We start from the raw sequence: 10397 nt of genomic DNA, 5'->3' as shown, positions 1-10397 counted from the left end.
AACTAATTAATTTAAAACTATAATTCGGCACAAATCCAAATGTTTCCATATTTGCAAGATATCTGCATGCTAATATATTATTTATTATGTAAACTATAGGCCATGTACTGCATTTGTGTTCTCATTGTAAAACATCATCCTTCACATAACAGCACTTATTGAGTCCCAGATCACTGCAAGATGTCTGTTAAAGATCGCTTCATCTGGAAAGCATCTGCTGTGTACAAACATCTGATAGACATCTTGCAGGCATCAGTTTCACATACATTCTAAACCATAAACATCTTAATAATAAACATCTTAAACACATCTTCCAAACATCTATTTGACATCTGATAGGAAACATCCTATAGACGTATTGCAGATGAGCAAATGCAGATGTAAATGCAGACATCAAATAGAGTCTCCGTGATGGACGCCTGCTATCAGGGGTGGCAGCCAAGATGTTTAAATTAAGCAGTGTATCTTTAAAAATTAAAAAAATATATATATTTAACTTGATTTTATTTTGATAATGAACAGGCTACAATGTTAATTTAGCATTTAAAAACAATGAAAATGAGGTAGCATATTTCTGTAAAAGTAGCCATTTATGTTAAAATATATTCTTCTGGGGCCAGTTGCACCAGCTACACGTAAAAAAAATGCTGGACTTTGCTACATCCCACTTTCTAAATAAATATTTGCATCTGTTGCTCAAACTGAAATTAGGAACAGGCGTAGCTATGCCCGACACATTCTCCTGCAGTGATAGATATAGCTGAGACAATGTTCACGCCGCAATAGCTACAACTACTAATACAGAACTGAATTGTTCAAGACAGAAAATAAGTGAAGCCAACGCATCATGATTTCATTAAGCAACGAACTTAAAAGCCCAAATAAGACCGACTACGCCACCCCAAGTTTGATTATAGGGGAATTACTCTAAATGAGATTAATCTCACAGGTTCAGATCGGTGAGGTCAGGTATGAGACAAATTATACAAAAGATTTATTTAATACAAAAGCAGAGGAACCAAACAATACATCACAAACAAAAGAATGATTCACAAATTACAATACACATTACCAAAAAACACAGATTGGGGTCAGCATCCAGTTCCTCTTCAAAAATGGAGCCAATATGGAGCACGGCAATCAGTGAAGACCACCACTGAGAGTGATAGGAAACCACTCCTAATCCTTCTGCTGCCCCAATCCTGGACGAATACACAAACTAAATCAATAAACACATACTCCATACACTTGGACACGGTCAGGCTGTAAAGTTATAAAAACAGTCAAGGCTATAAAGGAAACTATGTACCACTTACAAGCTGGGTAATATACCAACTCACAAACGGGTCTGTACTTCAGTATGACACAGACATTTGGACATCACCCTTAACAGGCGGCATCAATATAGAAAAGCATGCCACATCAAGTCCCAAAAGAACCTCAGCACCTCTTACAAGCTGGCAACAGGCCTCAATTAAGTAAATGAAAATACATGCATACAGTTAAATAATAAAACAATTTATAAACTACACAATACAAGTAAAAAACAGTGTTCACTGAAAAGTAGATGTCTGGCCATCAATCATGGTGAAAAGGGAATACAGTTCAACCCGGCGTAGAACAATATTCAAATGACGCAATACGTAACACAGTCGCGCTTTGGTCCAGAAACATCGGATTAAACGCGCAGTACAAAACCACAGGCAGCTGAAGAAGCCAGCAAGGCGCAAATCACTGCATGATTGTCTTTAAGTCTCAGCACGCACAGCAGCTTGATCCGTCAGCCCACCACAACGCGCTCCAAGTTGTCAAGGAAAAAAAATAGAGAAACCTACAGACACATACGAGAAACAAACGGTAACTAACGGAAGCGCACTTACACCATACACAATGTGACAATTAATAGAATATACCTCCAGGAACGGCGACCGCCGCACAGATTTTCACCGTTAAGGAAGAAAGCACCTGTCTAATCGCGCTGCATTTCCTCCGTCCACAATACACAGGCAACGGAAACGCTTAGATGAAGCACACATCTGGATGGCACACGTTCACCACTTTTATCCCGTTCCTAAAAAGGCTTTCTCCAATTTACTAATTAACTACCGTTTAACCCCTTGTGTATTAAATGTATACTGCCACACTAACAAGTTTTCATTTTTATATCTGAAGTCTCCCTGCAAACTCCCGTGACAGATTTCATCAAGTTTAAAAGCAGGATAAGCAGTAGCCAATGTTGATAATTGAAATCAACAAAACAAACACACCCCTACCCCAAAAGGGTCTTGCCCCTATTTTGATAGCACCGCCCCACACATACATAGGCAACCCAGACAACAATTGGTTCTGTGAAACAAAGCAAAACCAATGTTACACCGTGTCTACATCGGATGTGAGCAGCGCAGCTTCAGCTTCTCCTGAAGTCCACCATCATCTCCACTGTTTTGAGCGTGTTCAGCTCCAGGTTGTTAAGACTGCACCAGACAGCCAGCTCTTTAGCACCAGGACTCACAGCTGAAAGTGCTCTACCTAACTTAGAATTGTTATTGTTTCCTACTTCAGTGTGTTACAAACATCATTTTGGTGTCTTTAGAAAGAAAACCCTTTGGGCTTTACTTTTTATCAACCAGATTTGATAATGCTCAAAAATATTAAAAGTTATAGACACTGAAGTGCCTTGAATTTTTTTTTTTTACCACTCTTAAATATTTTTTATTTGATATGAAAACACATGAAATGAGTCCTGGAGCAATCTAGAAAAGTAATGGGTTGAAAGCCACATGTCTCATGAGTTTCTATTTCAGATCTGAATAAGATATCATGAAAAATAAGAAAATATATTTCCCAATAGTATTGAAGGCTTCTACAAACTATTTAGTCAGTAAACATACCACTGCATAGTTTTTTTTCAATTATAAAACACTAGACAGAAACTTAGACATCATATAAGGGATTTATTTGAGCACTAGAAAAATACAATAAGAATAATTTGAATAAGAAAAATAAAAAAAGATCTACCTTTTTTGCCAATTAAAGAAAATCCTGAGATTGCTAGAAATGCAGGATTTACAATGAATTACAATGGAAATAACTGCTGATGTGCTGATGGCCACTTATACAGATGGTAATAACACAAATGTGCCATAAAGTAAATAATCCACTCTCTCTATTCATGTAGATGCGTTCACTTTTATAGCCATGATCATACAGTAATAGCTGATTTGGGCTGATTTGCACTCAAACAGATGGTAATCACGCAGATACATTCACATTCAACATAAAACACACTCTCACATATATAAAACTGTCGAAAAATAAAAGAAACAAAGGAAAAGGTGATCGCTAAATTTTTTTTTTTTGCACAAAATTGAACAAAAAGTAATGATAAAGATGTAATTTTACTAAAGATTTATATTTCATATAAATGCTGTTCTTCAGACCTTTCTATTCATCAAAGTTATCTACTCTACTGGTTTCAACATTATCATAAGTTTTTTTTTTTTTAGCAGCAAACCAGAATATCGGAATTATTTCTGAAGGATCGTGTGAATGGAGTAATGGTGCTAAAAATTCAACTTTGAAATCTCAATGAATTACATTTTGAAATATATTCAAATATAAATAATTTATTGTTTTTTAAGCCTCTGTTTAAACTCTTTGCAACACAGCTTTGCTCACACAAAATTCTTTCAGTTTCCTAAGCAAGAATAGCCTTTGATTTGCTTTCTTACAAATAAGAGCCACATTATCAGAGAAGTTCAATTTACAGTCTATCATGATTACTAAATACTTAAAAGTCTTCACAATTTCAACAGTTTGATCACATAACATTATTTCTGTTAGAGGCTCTGGATGATTTAAAATCAACTCTTTGGTTTTGCTTACATTTATCAATAATGTACTTTCTTTACACCATTTTTCTAGTTTCAAAACCTGCTCCTCGTTCTCAAGATGTACACAGTCTTTCCATAAAAGTGCCACAAGTGCCATATCATCTGCATATTTATATAGTTTGTAATTCTCATGCTGCACTCTTATACCACTTGTATAAACAGAAAATAAAAGGGTGAGTGAGTGGCTTGAGAAAAGCGCGGCTGGTGGATTCAATGCTTGCGGCAACCACATCTGACAACCTTGGGCTGGATCCAGCGATCCACAATGCAAAGTTGATGTATTTCTTTAGCAAACACATTCTGTGTTTTGCTCTCTTTCTGTGCCAAAAAAAATATGTGTGTGTGTGTGTGTTTATAGTTTGTATTTTGTGATCAAATTCACAGAATTTGAAAGCTGATCATTTATTTCTGACACAAAGTAACAAATTATTTCTGAAAGTAACAAAGCACCAAATGTATTGCTATATTGGGTGGCAGGCATGCTACAAATAATGAATGGAATTAAAGACATTAAATATTGGCAAGTATTTATACTGAACCATTTGGGTCACTTCATCTACAGCGATATCATTGACTTGATTGCAAGTAAAAACAGACACTATTTCAACTGAACAGAGATGATATAACTGAATTCAATGATGAACTGCCTTTAACTATCATTTTGCATTATTGACACACTGTTTTCCTAATGAATGTTGTTCAGTGCTTTGACGCAATGTATTTTGTTTAAAGCACTATATAAATAAAGGTGATTGATTGATTGATTGACATATTGCTTGGAAGGACAGTTTATTTTCATAATCCCAATTCATATGTAAATTTTTTTTTCCTTAACTACTACATGCTTGACAAAAATATATTTTGTATTCAATGTTGAAAATGTGGTAGGCTATATTTTAAACCGAGCTTCGTGATTGATATCGCTTATCCTGCCAAAAAAGACCATAAACATTACAGTTCACATCTGCAGTAATAATGAACTAACCAACATAAATCCTAAAAATGACACAAATGACATTGGTGATTCAGCTGTTAATTTCATACATTTACTTTCATATGTCAAGGTCAGAGCAATCATTAAAGCAGTCATAGGGCCAGCCGTGGCCTAATGGATGGAGAGTCAGACTTGTAACACAATGTACTTGGCTATGTGTCACATCATTATCACTTTAATTTTCATATCACCAATACATGAGTCCAAGTTCTCAGATAGCAACACTTAGTGTATTTCAGTCAACTCCTAATTCAAAAAGAGTGTTTGAGAAGTGATAACTGAATGTTCAGAGAATGCAAATTCCAGGATGTGCATAATCTAAGTGGATTTTACGTCCAGCCTAGTCTCACGACCAGGTGTACATCCAGCTGGTCATCATATGTTGGCATCAGACCAAGTTTCTATGAGGCTCTCCACCTCCTCACTACTCCAAGTTTTTCCGCGAACTGCCATGCTAAAGTGCAAACTATCAACAAACACTTCCTCATCCCATAATGCACAGTGCAGCTGGTTTACACTGTCATTTTTTTTTTTTTAATTGTTGTTTCAATTTAAAAGTTTAAGGCTGCATGAACACTTACTTTTTTAAGTTATGTTAATTTAAATTGTGAAATTGTCTTAAGAATAAAGTTGACCGGACTTGATAATACAAGTGCAATTAATAATTTAAGTTTAATCAGTTGAATTTTATATATTTCTACTAAAACAAGTTCAGTTCAGTCAGTTCAGTTCATTTATTTCTAAACCACTATGCAAAAAACATGAGTTGCACCAAAGTGCTATTCAGACATTAGTAAAGCATTTAAGTAAGGGAAAAATCACATGATAAAACAACAACACAAAACCATAAAATCATAAAACTCAACCTTCTAAAATGCAGATATGAAGTGTTTGGTTGTTCCATGGGTAGCTACAGCAATTTAGGGGCAGCTACAGCAAAGGCCCTTTCACCCCTTCTCTTTAATTTCGTCCTCAGAACAAGAAAAGCACCTTTGTATGCAGACCTGACTAAGTGGTTTATAGACCTGAAGGAGCTCAGATAAATATGATGGAACTAGTCCATTTAGGCTCTTTTAAGCAAAAATTTAAATTAAAACTTATTAAAATCAACTCTGGCTTGAATGGGTAACCAACCCAAAGAGGTCAAAATGGGGCCTCAAACCTAAATGTTTGGGAGACGCCAATATAGAGCGAGTTACATTAGTTGAGTCTTGAGAACACAAAAGCATGGATTAACATCTCCAGATATTTACAAGATAGGGCTGGACGATTAATCAAAAAGTAATCGAAACCAAAATTCAGAACCTCTAACCGACGTAATTTTCCCATATCGGTTATTTCGTTTTTTAAATTCTGTTAATACTTCCCCCTTAAAAGCATACTACCGAGTGTGTAGCCACATGACTCTGCCCCGTCCAGTCAGTGGCATAAAAGCAAAACAGGAGGTGAACGCCGGTTCAACACATAATGATGGCCTTGCGTCTTGACTAAACTTTGTCAGTTGTATTTGTTTTATGGTTTGGAGATTCAAGCGATTAGATGATCGGATGTGTATTATTATATCGGGTTACCATGGTCACGCTAGGGCTGTCAAAAAAAAGAATAGAATTAAGAATATTTCTAGAATTAAAAAAAATCCACATTCGAATGCAAAAATGTTACATTCGAATTGTAGGTGTCCTTTAAGAAGGCAGCTTTAAGGCCCGCCTCTGGTATATTTCACACTCCGCGTTCTGTTGAGACTTAGGTCTCTGCAGAGCAAAAGTGGGTGTTTATCACCATGTGGGTGTTTTCAAACTGCTGGGTGTTTCTGAATCATGCAATCTAAATGATCCCCCTTACCCAACCCCACCCCTAAACCTAACGTCACTATTACATCAACTAATCAGGTATCATGGTGTAAAAACACCTTGATCTTGTAACTCCCATTACTTTCCTGCAGAGACCTATACTTGGTTCTGTTCCATCTCACACAGCTTAATCCGCACAGCTTTCAGAAGGCGGACAGGCTCGATGAGCAGTACCACTTCTGTCATCATTCACCTCGTGCATGCGCTGTTGACAGCCACACACCCCGTCCGTTGTTTTTCAAAAACATTTCTTGAGACTTTACGGTGGGTTTTCCCCATCCTACTGCATCTCATGTTTAAATGAAAAATGTACTCTGTGTTATTGGCTTTCACCCCTTTGATTTAAACTATGCATGCACACATGGTGCTGTTTTGTTTATGGTTCTTTAAGCTACTTAATTACATTTGGTTTATAAACATTATTTTAAATATAATGCACTTTTTTTCCACAGTCATATTTTCTTATGCTTTGAATAAACGTGCATTAGTAATATTTTGCAATGTACCCTTTTGTGGCATCAGAAGAGAAGCCAAAAGCTTTTCTTCATTCTAACTAAATTTAAAATTATTATGCATTTTAAATTCGAATATAATTTGAATTTGGATAATAAGTAATTGCAAATTCGAATTTAGTTTTCAACCCATTTTGACAGCCCTAGTTCGCACAGCTGCATTGTGGCACGAACACTCATATAAACAGTAGCTGTGAAGATCGCGGGCACAGAACGCAGAAACTAGTTGTCAGCGCTGTCCTGTGATTTATCACTAAAGTAGCTTAGAATCTCAAAACTTATTTTAGCATATTTTTCTACTTTTGAAGAAACTAGGCTATTTACAACCCACAGCTTCACAATTATATAGAGGGTATGAGTAATACACACACACATCACTCATACTGGTACTGTGCTAATTTATCTTTATCTGATCTTTATTAATCTCTTACGCCGAGCAATAATCTGTAAGAAATGTTACGAACATAGATAAGATAACTGTTGATAGAAAGCTATGATGTCAGATCGCGCTTTCAAAGGAATAAATGTCTCACCTTTAATAGTCAATCATATTTACAGTACAAACCTTGTCAGTGAACTATGAGGGCAAAAAAAAGAAAAGAAAAACAGACACAAAATAATAGTTCATTCATTGTAATCGAGGTCAAATGTTCAATTAATCAAGGTTTTGATTTTAGACCATAATCGTCCAGCCCTATTACAAGATACAAATGATTTCACCTTAGCCAGAAGTCTTAAATAAAAAAATGCACATCTCACCACAGAGTTTGTCTGTTTATCAAACTTTAAGGAGGAATCCAACATTACCCCAAGATCTCTAATCACCGTTTTATAGAAGGAGGACAACTCTCCTAGACTAGAGAGATCACTTGTATCAGGTTCTCCAAACCACACAAATTCAGTTTTGTTTTAATTTAAGTTTTAAAAGTTATTTGATAACCAGGCTTTAACCTCCCATAAGCAGACTCTAAGGGAATTCATATAAAAAAAAATAATAATAATTTTCACAGGCAGATAAATATCCATGTCATCTGCAAAGAAATGAAAATAAATCCCATACTTGCGAAAGATAGACCCTAATATTAGTATTTATAGGGCAAATAACATTGGAACGAGTATAGATCCCTGTGGAACTCCACAAGTCAATGGAGCAGATGAAGAGAAGGTCTGGCCTAGGTTAACAGAAAAACTTTTTTTGCCAAAAATTATCTAAAACAGTTTGGAGCATTCCCATGGATGCCTACCACATTCCCAAGGCGTGTAATTAAAACTTCATGATCTATAGTGTCAAAGGCTGCAGTGAGATATAATAACAAAATGACAACAGAATGACCAGTATCACTAAATAAAAAAAAATATCATTTGAAACTCTCAAAAGTGCAGATTCTGTACTATGATTGGCTTTCAAACCTGACTGAAACACTTCAAGAGTTACATTTTGGCCCAAAAAAACTCTGTATTGGGTTAAAAACAGACTTTTCAAGAACCTTGGCTAAGAATGGCAACTTAGAAAGTGGATGGAAATTAGACAAAACCTTGTGATCTAAATTTGGCTTTATGAGAAGAGGCTGAACTACAGCATGTGAGTACATTTTCTGTTGTCTTTTTAGGATTGTAATATGAAAAGCATGCAAAGTGATTATCTTTAGAAACCACGTGAAAGTGAATAGCACATAATTTTCAAAAGCCTTTGTTTCCACAGTCCTTACTACAATGTGAAAAAAGCATTTTCAAATTTATCTACTCTGGAAAGCGTTTAAAAAGTCTGTAAGGCCAAAAAAGGGGGAAAATATGATTTTCAACAGGAACGTATTAATGTGGACAAGGCTTGAGGAATTGCCAAATCAGGCAACCAATTGCTAAGCCGGAAACACAGTAGGTTACCCAAGAATTTAGCTTGTCCTGTCAAATGTTACTAACCCTTTTAAGGTTACTAACCCTTTTAAGCTGGTTCTACTTGCAACACCGGCCCGCATATCCCAGTATTTCCATCCTTTTACTTCTAACCCCCTTTTTTCTTTCAGTGTCCTCCAACTCACATGGCAGAAATTAGCATAAGGCTGCCTCTGCTAGCAGTGCAAGCTACACTGGTTCTTCAAGACATCACACACCTCAGCCCCTTCCCACTGACTACAGCTACAGCAGCTGAAGTAAACATTTGTAAACTTGCCCACAACTCTTGCGTTCCCTCATGCTACTAATAACCATTTTTCAGCGGCCTCCAGCTCCTGTAGTAAATGCTAGCGTGAGGCTGCCTCCACTAGCAGTGCAGGCTGCACACAGGGTCTTCAGGATTCCCTTCCTGTGGCCTACAGCATGTGAAGCACGTGCGAAGCTGCTTGCAACACAGACCCTCACATCTCAGACTTTCCTCCTGCTACTTCTTACCCCTATTGTCATGCATTGACATTTATGGTTTTTTCAGTTTCTAATACACATCTAAATGGCTAAAGTCTAGTATCACTGTTATCAGCACAAACTGGGCTATAATAATATGTGAGTAGCATGTACAGTACATGATTGTGTTTTTGAGGGGAAAAAATGTTATGCGTGGTTAGTGAAAAACAAAAGATGTTAAATCACTTGAATAAGGCAATAAAACAAATACAGAACATTGGTTCCTAGGATTTTTGAGAACTGGAGCTTGTAGCCTAGAATCTTTCTTTCTAAATTAAATGAAAATCATCTTGTTTACTCACTCACAGAAAAGAATATATTGATTTAAATTTTCTAAGACACTTTTTGTTGGTAAAAGTCATTCGCAAGTAGGCTTCAACTATCATGAATATCACTGTGATTTACACCTGAGAAGACAAAAGCCTGCATAATGAGCTGCATAATGAGCTGCATAATGAGCCTTTCAGTCAGCTGTGTCACTGAGAGGGAGGAGTTAAAAGAAAGAATGTGAGAACAAAATAAATCTATATAATTTAATTATCCCACAATGTAACTTAATATATTTTTATTTGGGGGGGGGGGGTAAATTGAAAGAACAGTATTGTTTTACATTTGTTACAGTTACATTTATTTGTTACATTTATATTATTTACATCAAGCTTTTGGTATAGTATTGTACAGTAAGTAGACATCCAAATCTCCCTTTCTACCGCCGCGGCATCTGTAAAGTGCATTTGCAGCTTCTGACCGC

The sequence above is a fragment of the Carassius gibelio genome, chromosome A4, assembly GCF_023724105.1.
Source record: "Carassius gibelio isolate Cgi1373 ecotype wild population from Czech Republic chromosome A4, carGib1.2-hapl.c, whole genome shotgun sequence".
Classification (NCBI taxonomy): domain Eukaryota; kingdom Metazoa; phylum Chordata; class Actinopteri; order Cypriniformes; family Cyprinidae; genus Carassius; species Carassius gibelio.
This window is presented reverse-complemented; position numbering follows the sequence as displayed.